This window comes from Megascapheus bottae, chromosome 7 (genome assembly GCF_031878675.1).
Source record: "Megascapheus bottae isolate mThoBot1 chromosome 7, mThoBot2.hap1, whole genome shotgun sequence".
Classification (NCBI taxonomy): Eukaryota; Metazoa; Chordata; class Mammalia; order Rodentia; family Geomyidae; genus Megascapheus; species Megascapheus bottae.
Genome location: NC_143515.1, coordinates 69,665,857 through 69,676,995, shown reverse-complemented (window position 1 = coordinate 69,676,995; position 11,139 = coordinate 69,665,857).

The window sequence follows — 11,139 nt, the reverse complement described above, 5'->3', positions numbered from 1 at the left end:
GTCTTTGGAAGATGAGGGGCACAGATGTGGACTGACAAAATGTGAACAACTGCAACAGTGGTACTCACTAGATTGCATGTTGCAAATAACCTGTGCTACTTGTGGATGGGAATGTGTTGGAAAAAGCTGGAAGAGCTGGGGCAGGGGTGATATTGCCTAACCACTAATGTGACTTATGTAATTGCCATACCTCTGTACATCTATCTCCTTTAGAATCACAAAAATTAAAACATAAGTGGATTTCATTTTATAGCAGGTGTTGCATGTAAATTAGCCATTAATTTTTTTTCTAGACTAGAGTGTTATAGAAGAATAGATCACCTGTAGAGAGTTTTATTATCATTTTAAATAAACTCAGACAATGCTTCTACTGTAATGCTTAAATTCAAAGCCGATGGTTTCAGGGCCTCTCTCTATTCTATTCTATCATACAGATGAACAGTTTTCAATGTGACATTTCCATAATGTGTACCCTTACTCATGTTCACCTCTTCACTCCCTTCTTTTCGAATCCTTCATCCTCCAAGGAATCCCAAATCCAATAGTCCCCGGTCCATTTTCTCCTAAAACCTAGTTTATGCACATGACAGAAAACAGGCAATATTTGTCTTTCATTTCCCTCTCAAATGGGGCTTTAACATGAGGTCTTGTGCTTGATAGACAAGCTCTCTAACCATGTTTCAGTTGTAGCACCAACACTTTCACTTGTGTATGTGCGTGCGTGTATGTGTGCATGAGTGAGAGAGAGAGAGAGAGAGAGAGAGAGAGAGAGAGAAAGTCCTGAGGCTTGAATCTTGAATTCAGGGCCCAAGTGTCATTTTGATCAAGGCTGACCCTCTGCTCTACCACTTTATCCATAGCTTCACTTCCCACTTTTTTGGTGGTTAATTGGAGATAGGAGTCTCACTGACTTTCCTGCTTGGGCTGGCTTTCCATGATGGTCCTCAGATTTTTAGCCTCTTGAGTAGCTAGGATTATAGGCATGAGACACCAGTACTGAACTGTTTGTATTTTTTGTTTGTTTCTAAAAATACAGTTTGTCACTAATTTTGGTTCAAGCCAGCTTCAAACTCATGATTCACCTCCATTCTCCACCTCCCAAGTAGCTGAGATTACAAGAATGTATTACCACATTTGGCTGGATATGTCTTTCTGTTGTCTTATTTTGTTTAGTGTGATGATTCCTAGTTTTACTACAAATTATATGAGGTTGTTTTCTTTTTTCCAGTCCAGGGGGCTTGAACTCAGGTCTTAGGTACTATCCCTGAGCTTCCTTTAGTCAAAGCTAGCACTCTACCACATGAACCACAGTGCCACTTTCAGCTTTCTCTGTTTATATGGTACTGAGGAATCAGACACAAGGCTTGCTAGGCCAGCACTCAACATTAACCATATTCCCAGCCCCAAGGTCGCTTTTCTTTATGGCTTATATTCTCACTCATAGAAACACTGACTCCTTTGTATAATTTACCCTTACTTCTGGTAATTAAATATCATAATGACAAGTAAATCTAATAGGCAAAGTATTTAACAAGTCTGTCACATAGCTCAATTTCTCCTGTCCTTATCCATTCTTTTATTATTAGGAAAGTATATATAAAAATATTAAGGAATCTCTGAGTATCTATTAATGGCACTATAATGCATTCTTAACCAAGTATCCCAAGTATACACTGTAACAAAAACAGAGTTGATTATGGTGTCATGGAATTAATGGCATCAATCTTTTTTTTTTTTTGTAGGTCATGGGGCTTGAATTCTGGGCCTAGTTCACTGTCCCTGAGCTCTTCAACTCAAGGCTATTGCCCTACCCCTGGGCCTAGGCCTTGTCTCCGAACGTTTCACCTCAAGGCTCCCTCCCTACCCTGTTTTCTAGTGATTAATTGGAGACAAGAGTCTCACGTTCTTTAGTACCCAGGCTGGCTTTGAACCATGATCCTCAGATTTCAGCCTCCTGAGTAGTTAGGATTATAGGGATGAGTCACTGCACCCAGCATGGCATCAGTCTTCTTAAAGTGGATCATAGTTCTAGGATTGTTGATAAAGTAATGGTAAAATTCTGACCAAGATATTTACCAGATCTTCCTTGTACATTCATTTTCACTCCAGATCCTTCTTGCCCCTGCTTTTTTGTCTGCATCCTATCTATGGTGACTACAGTTGGTACTCTCCAATTCTGTCCTTTTGCCTTCCACCTTTCCCTATCCTTATATCCAGCACACAGAGCAGGAGGTCATGACTGTGATGGTGTGATAGGATTACTTAGAATTTCTCACTATGAGTCATGAACAAGTATTCTGAAGAGGGGAAATGGTGAACTCAGAAGTAACATTAGTCTAGCAATGACTCTCTGTTTGTCCAGCAGAAGGAAGGATGCTATGGGAGGGGCTCTGGTTTCAGTTAAGTAACGTGTACAAAAGGTGAGCCACGATCCTGAATATCCTTAAGTCCTTTAAGCCCTACCCTTTCTTGTGTGGACTGGCCCTCACTGTTGCTTTTGCTTTACCCACCTTGGCTTGTGCTTGATGTAATATATCAAGTGAAGTGGGAAGTTTCTATTGTCCCCTCACAATTTTCTATAATAATTGTTATTACTGGGACAGTTGATAGTAAGGTGTTCAGCTTCTAGGGACTATGAATAACTACTGGAGAGTCTATGGATTCACTGGGCCCCTTTCAGGCAGAGTTGAGCCAGAACTACTTTTATCATTTGAGTGCTTTATGCCAACATTCTAATCAAAAGCTGGTAAGAATGCTTTGAAGTTCTTAGTATCAGTGTCAGCTTAGATATCATATCTAATAGATTCTAATCATCTCAGAACTCCTTCTAATGTAGAATTTGAGCCTGTAAACGTCCAAATATCAATTGAGGAAAGAACTGAAGGAATCATAATTACATACGCTTGCTATGGCATCGGAAGGTCAACCCTTGGGGACACTAGGTTTTCTCCTTCAATTAATAGACTTTGATCATGAGAGCTAGGTCAGACTTGTTTGTTGTTGTTGACTGACCATCATACCTCCAAGAATATATGGTCTATTTATTAGCTATTGCAGTAGATCCCTTCAGGCCAAGGCCACAATTTGCAATTTTGACCTTGATGTTCATTACAGTAATTTATTCTACCTTGTCTCCAATCATTAAATGCTGCCACTGGCATGGCAGCCATGATTACAGCATTCTAGTACCTTAAGGAGCCCCCAGTCAGACTGGAGTCACAGGACACAGTACAGTGGAGCTACTGGAGTGGCTCATTCTTCACAACCACATTTCTCGCCTTAGTGAATGGAGTATCCCTTGCATTAAACCAAGGAATATGGTAATCTGGGATCTTCTTACATCTTCTATAATCAATGAATCTAATCCCTTTTTTAACATCTTCTTAGACAGTTCTTGCATTTCTGTTTAATGAGCAGATGCTGAGAGTTGAGAAGACAGAATGACTGTAGACTGCCAAGGAGAAAAAGTAATGGAGGAACTAGAACCCATTGTGATTAGGACTGTGCAATGGAAAGTTTTCAGGAATTCCGAGTAATTCTCCGACACAAAGATAGATCAGAAGCTGTGAGCATTGCCTAGTGGTAGCGTGCTTGTCTAGCATTCACGAAGCCCTGGGTTTGATGCCTCAGTACCACATACATAGAAAAGCTAGAAGTGGTGCTGTGGCTCAAGTGGTAGAGTGCTAGCCTTGAGAAGGACAGTGCCCAGGCCCTGAGTTTAAGCCCCAGGTCTGGAAAAAAAATAACAAAAAGATATAGAACTGAAATATTCAGAGCCTTCAAGAAATACGTTAAAATAATGTATTTCTGTTTTCGATGTTGAAACCCGAGGTTAGTGCCTTTCAAAAGGCAGGTAAGCGTTCTATCACTGAGCAACAGCACCAGACTCCACTAATTTCATTTCATCACCAACATCACACTGGAAATTTTATCTTACAAGAAAATACTAGTGGTTACTTACCTCTGAAAGATGGTATTGAAATAATTGCAGTGGTCTAAATTTCATTGCTAGCATGGCTGTTTCCTATGAGATCTATCTTTTTTCTTAGGATTCCTAATTTGCTCCTTGAATCAATGTATGACCTTAGAGAAACTTACCTAGAATCTATAAGATAGTCTTGTACATAAATCTCTTGTCTAAATATTGTTTATTCTACCTCATCTTCTATTCCGTCAATAAAAAGTTCATTTAAATATATGCTAGCATAATCTGCAAACACTGTCTTGAAGATACTCTACATTATATGTTGATACAATCATTGCATTCTCGTATTCATTTAGAAGAAAAATGCTTTGCTCATCTAATGATAGTATGTTTATTTTTAATCAGACACTTAATAACATATATTTCTGTTCTTTCATTACAATTCTGAATAGTTAATTTTTATTTGACATGTTTCTTCTTATGTTTCTTACTAGTTTCATCAGCCTTATTTTTATATTTTTTCCATGGTGTACTTTTTCAAGGACTCAGGAAGTAAGAAGAATAAAAATAATTCAATGATCAGTGTTAAATTTCAGTCTGAATTAAGTCTGCCTATCTCCAGTTGGGAAGAATTTGATAGAACATCATTTAACAGGGCTTCGTAGGGTATTGGGTTGAAATATGTTGAACTACGGAGATTATGGCCAGTCCATCTTCATCGATGCAATATAGATTCACTCAAAAGACTAGACACATAATACTTTGAGATGCATTTTCCTTGATCTTAGGAATCCCCAACAGATGTTACTGCAATGAACACATACATTCATTCCACAGTCATCTGGACCCACAGAAATCCACAGGGATCTTTCACATACAAATAGAAAAAGACAATAAAATAAAAAAATGTCTCTACTCAGATTTGAATTGAGATAAGTATAGAGACTTAGTATTAAGCATGTTACCTCTGCAAAGCAACACTGTAATGTCCATTTTTTTATATGTGTCTGGAAAGCTCAGACAAAGGACATGCTTCTACTATTTCAAAAATTATTGGAAGGATTTCAAATGGTAGAGGTAAAAAAAAACTAATTGTATAACGATAAAGCCTCTAGAGAGTTTCTGTTGATATTGCCTTCATGGAAGAGAAGTTTAAGACACAGTGATTATTAAAACAGGAAAACTCATCCACGCTCTCATTAAAGTAGATAACAAAATGATTTTGCTTAGAGCAACAAATGTGAAATCTCTTAATTTTCTTCCTCAACCATGTGACTCTTTAGCAGCTCAGATAAAAGAAGCAGTTAGAGCAGATGAGCATCAGAGCTCCCGTTAATGCAAAGTAAATTGAATTCTAGAGATTCTTTGGTTCTTTCAAGTTGGCTGAGGGTGCCACAGTTCAATACAAAAACCATTATGCTTACTTACCACGCTACAAAGTCCTCCAAATCATTTATAAGGGCCAAGCCTGAACGAATGGCCCCAAGCTTGCCTGCTTCATTCCCAATAAATCTCAGCCTTTCTCAGACATTATTGAATTGTTCTGGCAGTCATACACAGCACGCATCTTCTGTCTGCACTGCTTTCAAATCCTGTGCTCATCTTTTCTCACTTACTTTCCTTCTTTCTTTATTCCTTTACTGTTGGTACCCATCATTCTCACCACCTTGATCCACATTCCCACAGTGCTTAGGGTCAAGAAAGGTTGCTTGCAATCAACAATAACATTTTTGGGGGAAAAACTCAACAATAAATATGAATTTCCACTGAGTCCCCCTAGCAGTGGGTCCCTCATTTTATAACTGGCACACAGTCCATCATAATAGTTGAAAATTTCATTAAAATTGAGGATACAGCTTCAGTAGCAGAAGGCCTAGCCTCATGAGCATGAGACCCTGAGTTCAACTCCCAGTACTGCCACAAGTGTTTCACTTCATAATGATGTAATTGCTTCTATGTTCTAGTGCCAGATAGAATTCAGGCCATCCATGGAGCAAGCATACCTAGTATGACCAACTACCATGATAAAAAAATCAACCCAAATGTAAGGTCACCCACTTTACAAAAGACATTTTTAAAAATTTCTTTTAATTTTCTAAACTTTCCACATTTGTTCAAGGGGAGTGATACTATTTAACGCAACCGATGCTTCTTAATGAGAATTACCTTTTCTACAATCTCTCCATCCTGTCTGTTCTCGTCTCCCAGATTCATTTCACATTTCCCACTTCCTTTATCATCTATGTATATTGAATATCCTTGCTGTGTGTGTCCCCTGTTCTCAGCATCAAGGAAAATACCATTATTGCAAGTTTGAATTAAACCTATGACACATTTCTTAAAATGAACATCCACCGGGATAGAATCACAATGAAAAGGCGATAAGTTCATTTAGATATTGGTCAGCTCAGTACAAAGCTTTGAAATGAAAGATATTCATGCTGGTTTCTCTGCCTTGACCTGGCACTACTGCCTCAGCTTAAGCCTGTCTGGGATTTATGTTCCCTTGAATCCTCTTCCATATGGTTTTTGGATTAAAGCTGATAAAAGAAACGAGCTCAAATGAAATTTAAGAGTGATCATCTACCTCCATTTTCCTAGAATAGAAAGAAGTTATAGGAATAGGAACCAGGTTATACAAAATTGAGTGCTAAAACTAAACACCTATGAACTAGGATCAGTGATCACACGTTCATAAAAGAGAAGCAATGTATTTGCTTGGAAGTCGGGTGTTCAGATGTGGTGTTGAGGTTGTGCAGAAAGCTCCAGTAGGCCACATCCTGTCCTAATTTCTCTTCTGCACTGACACCATGTAGTCCATGCAATCCCGGGCCCTGATAACCGAGAGGAACAATCCCATCTATCATGGTGCCTGACTGCAGAGTTACCACAGAGCTGGCCGCAGAGCTGGCCAATACCAGTCAGCCTGGAGTCAACCATCAACCCATGTGTTGCAGAGCAGCGCCAGAGCTTTCTTCTAATTTTGCCAGCATATATTAACTATAGAAAACAGTGGGTTTCTTTATGATCTTTCATACATATTTGTAATGTATTTTGATCATATTCAGCTTCTGATCATGCCTCATGTTCCTTTCCTCCTTCCTGTATCCTTCCTCTTCTTTAAATCAGTTCCCATCTACATTCATGTATATGTGTCTTAACAATAGATTCTGAAAATGAGACAAAACATGATACACTATGCTCTTATAAAGCATGGTATATTATACTCTTACAGTAGTGGGTCTGTGGCCCTAAGGAGACTGTTACAAAGAAAAAAATCCATGGATGTTGAAGATGCCTAAAGTTCAGTACTGTTCTGTGGGTGCTTGTGTATGCTTCCTATAACATGCCCAAATTCTATTAAAGATATGCTGCCTTTCACCAAGTCTAAACCTTTCACTTTATCACTTCAGCTGAGCATACTGTGTCCTCTGTGATTTGGGAAGATTGCCATAACTTTTACCTTGATTTTAGGCCACTGCTTGTTTTGTAAGGGGCAGATTTTCACAAAGTTAAGAGCAAGAAATAGTAGATAACTCAATGATTCAAGCACAAGAAACTGTCAGGTAGGACAGACTGAGAACTTCTCAGAAACAGCTGAGCTACATAAGGTGAGCATAGGAATTTCATTGTTTTTGGTGTTGAAATTTTATATGTTTAGCTATTATATTTTTAAAGAGTGCTGGTTCAAAACCATGTAGAGGGTCACAAGCATGACTCTACTGATAGAGTACCTGCCTAGCAAACTTGGAGGTCTTCAGTTCAAATACCAGTACTGTTCCCCATAAAATGATTGTTATTCTTATTATACTATGTGATGTTATTTCTTTTCTTTTTTTTCTCTCTTATGGCTAATCTCATGTGGTTACCGCATCTGACTTCGTTACCTGGTGTATTAAATATACGTTACTTTGTTTATTGGAAATAGGGAAAGGAAGCGGAGGAAACAAGATAAATGGGAGGGGGTAGAGGGAGGGAAAGGGGGACAAAAATATGAGACGGGATATAAGGTTAGAGAAATAATACACCATTACCTGATGGATGTAACTGTAACCCCCTACACATTATCCTGAAAATAAAATTTTAAAAAATAAAAATCTCTTTATATTTAATAGATGCATAAATCAGGAAGGCTTGCTCTATCATTTTTACCATCATGATCTCCAATTCTATCTACTCATTTTCCTGCAGATGACATGATATTATTCTTTAGGGCTGAATAAAACTCCACTAATTATACACTTCAAACTTTCTTTACCTGTTCCTAAGTTGGCGAGCTTTCAACAGTAAGGAATAGCTTCATTTATTTAGTTAGTTAGTTGGGGGAACATATGTTTTAGTGGTATGGTGTCAGAATTCAGGGCTTTGCCCTACCTATTCAATCATTCTTCAACTTGAGTTACCTCACTCTTTGCCTTAGGCCACCTTTAAACTATAGTCCTCCTATATCTGTCCTCTGATAAACCTGGAATGGTTAACAAATTCCTTCACAGTCAGGCTGTCCTCAGAGGCTGATCCTGTCAATCTTTACTTCCCAAGCGGCTAGGACTGCAGAAATGAGCCACTACTCCAACCTAACTATATTAGCGTCTGTTTGACCCTCTGTCTGGTCTTTTAGACCCTCATTTCCTAGCCCCTCTACTTTTCTATAAACTCTAATTTATCTGTAAAACTTTTAGTACCCCAACATGTATGATGACATAATTTCTTGCATTTCTACTTTACATTCTTACTAAAGCATGTAAGTACTAAGTAACTGTGCTGTGGTCCTACATAACTATGGCTTCGTATCAGAGGACTTTCCTTCACACACACACACACACACACACACACACACACACACACACACACACACAACAACAACAACAACAACAACAACAACAGAAAACCTGAATCAAGAATGCAATACTTCTTTCTCTTGACAAGTTAAGCTCACTGTCAACTTTACTCATCACTATCTGTCCCTCCCTACTCCTCATGTTCTCTTTTCCACCCATCTGTTTTCATCCACACTCACAATTTTTCTGTTTAGCACCTGCGGTGATTTTTCCATTTGTATTTATAATGCTTGGTCTCCCTTGCAACTCCATTGAAAACCGGGATTCCCTTGAATGCTGTTCCTGCTCAAATACACTGTCTCTCTGAGACTGCAAATGTCTGGCACCTAGTAGGTGTACAGTTAAATCTAATGATTACACTGGAGCCAGCAAATCAATTACAGAAAATGTGTTCTGGAACTCAGGGCTCCCTCAAAGGAACACACATTTATAGATTTCTTCCTTTATTACTAACCACAATGTGCCTCTTAAAATAAGGATATAAACAATCCTCAAGATCTAACATGGAGAGCCTTTTTACATTCCATCAGTAACATAACCCATGACCAGGTAAATACTTGTCTTCTTTATTTCCCCCAACAAAGAGAATCAATTACAAACTTCTCTGTTAATCCCTTAAGTACCATGAGAAGTCCATTAAAGACCCAGAAGTTAGTAACCCTGGGATAGAGAGTAATGTTTATACTATTAAATGAGTAATGGCTCCACATTGTCTCAAGGAGCAGAATTATCGTGGGCTGCTATTTGGTTTGTTTGTTAGTTGTTTTTAAATCATTTAACGGGTCAGGAAGATGCAGTGCTTGGACTGAATACTAATGCTCCAACAGGGCTACTAAGAAGCAACAGGCTACAGAAAAAGTGACAATTTGTGGCTGTCACATCAGGATTTTGCCTTTTTAAACTTCTGGAAGTTTATAAAAAGCCCAACAGTGCATAGTGCTAAGTAGATTTAAAAAGCTGCATGCTTTCTAATCCATAGGACAATGCATAAAGCTTTGGCTAGCCTACCAAATCTTGCTTCAAATTCTAACCTAGGAAGTACAATGTTTTCTTTAATTATTTTTTAAAAATGGTGCTTCTATCTATAATTAAGGCATGGCAACTGTGAATAACTGCATAATTGGATATAGTGTGAAATTTTAATATATGTATATAATTTGATAGAATCCTACCAGAGTAATTGATAATATCTATCATCTCACACATTTATCATTTCTTTTCATTGGAAACAGAATCAATCTAGTAGCTATTTTGGAATATTCAATTAATTATTGTCAACCTACAGTGGCCATAAAACATTAAAAATCATTCCTCCAAACCAACTGAATTCTAATGTTCATATACATTTTCTCTTCCCTCACACTTTCCCAATAATCTGGTAACAAATATTCTGTTTTACTTCTTTGAGGTCAACTTATTAGCATCCATTTGTCTTTCTATGCCTTCCATTTTACTTACCGTGATGTTTCTCAGTTCCATCCATGTTACTGAAAATAGCAGCATTTCACCCTTTTATGGCTGTGTAATATTTCATTGGGTGTGTGTAATATTTATACGTGTGTGGTACATTCTTGCTCTCTAGCTTGATTCCATACCTTGGATATTGTAAACAGTACTACAATGGAAATGTGCATATATATATGTATATATATGCCTCTTTAACATGGAAAGTGCATTTGGGGGACATTTTTCTAAGAGGGAGGTGCTATTATTCTTTTATAAAGAAGTTAGCCAGAGTCAAAGGAACATAGGAACAATGGTTTCCCTCATTTGTCATAATCAGTAGAAACCTTGGGCTCTCCTAGCAAAGATTTACAATAGAACAAAATCTAGATACATAAGGCCATATAGTATGACACTAAATATAAGGACCTCCAGGATAAGGAAACAAAAGCCATATAATGAGTGATTATTGTCCTTAATGTACTGTTATCTCTCAGCTCTTTTGCTGTCCCTTGCTTATCTCATATTGTTATAATATTTTACCTTGTTTTCTGATATATTTTATATATGCTTAATTGGTTATTTAAAATTGGATAGGGAAGGGGGGAAATCAAGATGAGTGGGGGGAGGAGGGAGGGAAATGGGGACCATTACATGGAAAAGGATATCAATGTTGTGAAGTAATGCACCTTCTATCTGGTGAATATAATGTACCCCTTCTATTAATTACAATAAAAAATATATGAAAAAAGAAAGAATTCCATTGTAAAAAAAAAATAAGAAAAAGAAAAAACAATCTTACTTCATAGCCCAAGCTGGTCATATCTTCCCACCTCGGCTTCCAGGATGCTAACATTGCAGGCATGAGCCACTATCATTGATTCTAAAGTAAGTTTTTATATTATTTTCACAATCAGTCACAAATCCTATTCA